This window comes from Enhydra lutris, unplaced genomic scaffold, assembly GCF_002288905.1.
Source record: "Enhydra lutris kenyoni isolate GAN:26980312 unplaced genomic scaffold, ASM228890v2 scaffoldscaffold14, whole genome shotgun sequence".
In the NCBI taxonomy this organism is placed as follows: domain Eukaryota; kingdom Metazoa; phylum Chordata; class Mammalia; order Carnivora; family Mustelidae; genus Enhydra; species Enhydra lutris.
The window spans coordinates 22,882,586-22,884,110 of NW_019154098.1; positions in this window are offsets into that span (position 1 = coordinate 22,882,586).

Genomic DNA, 1,525 nt, shown 5'->3' on the forward strand with positions numbered 1-1,525 from the left:
AAGTAGTGGGGCGCCTGGGTGGCTCAGTGGGTTAAAGCCTCTGCCTTCAGCTCAGGTTATGGTCTCAGGGTCCTGGGATCGAGCCCCGCATGGGGCTCTCTGCTCAGTGGGGAGCCTGCTTCCTCCTCTCTCTCTCTCTCTCTGCCTGTCTCTCTGCCTACTTGTGATCTCTACCTGTCAAATAAATAAATAAAATCTTAAAAAAAAAAAAAAAGAATCGAAAGTAGTTGCTCAATTTACATGTTTTGTGAGTGTTCAAACTCCCTAGGCTCATAAAATTCAGCTCTACTAAAATGGCATAAAACTTGATTAGATAAGAAGGAATTCAGATTACCAGGCCTCTGCAGCTAACTTGCCAAATTCAACACCTTAAAACAGTTTACAACCTGAGCACAATCAAGTGCGTATCATTATATATTGTTTCATAAAGATTCTCTAGAAACACTTGAAGATTGGTTCTACTGGTGAAAATTATAAAAATCCATAAAATCTACAAGGAGCCAACAGAGTATATAAATCTGGGGGATTTTTTTGTTTGTTTGTTTGTTTTTTCTGGTGATAGGGACTTCAAAATAAGCACTAGTCAATGTGCAGTATAAATGTTTAAAATGAGTCTTCTGCCATGATGTTTCACTTCTGCTTCTAGATCATTTATTTCAACAAGAACTTCAGTTAAATTTGAGTTAATTCAACAGTGAATGGGACCTATTCAGTGTCAAGCATTATACCATGTGAGGACAATAAAAAAGGTGAATAAGACACAGTTTTTGCCCTCCAGAAGCTTAGAGCCTGAAGAAGTAAATTCATTTATTCATTCAGCAATATTTCTTTAATGTCTTCTTACATACCAAGTATGCTCAGGCTACAAAGGTAAACCAGAAAGACAAAATGGTGTTTTAATATAGACTGGTGTTACCAAAAATTAATAATTTTCTTCCATGGATTGATTTTTTTCAGCTATGGTGCATCTTGAATTTTACATTTTTTTTATAGAAGTAAATTGAAGCATTGGTAAATTAGAGTGACTCTGACATGTAGAGATATTTGAGTTAGGAAATGTAGTTATCCATTGCTTTATAACAAAGTTTCCCAAAATTTCGTGGCTTAAAACAACAATAAATGTTTATTATCTCGTATTTTCTGTGAGCAAGAATTTGAGAACAGCTAAGGTTATAACCTAGAACTTTCATAACATGGTAGTCAAATGTCACCAAAACTATGGTCCTCTGAAGCTGGATGTGATTGGAGCTGAAGGATCTACCTAGAAGTTATATCACTCACATGGTGGGCATTGGTGTTGGTTGTGGGCAGGAGGCCTCAGTTCCTCCCCTTGGGAACCCTTTACCAGAACAGCTTGAGTGTCCACTTGGTATAATGCCCACCCTCCCATAGAACAAGACAGCGGCAGATCAAGAGAAATCCAGATGAAAGCTCTTTATATGTGTTCTGAACCACATTTTTATGACCTACTCTTAGAAGTCACACAGCTTCACTGCTACCATATTCTGTTTATTAGAATCAAGTC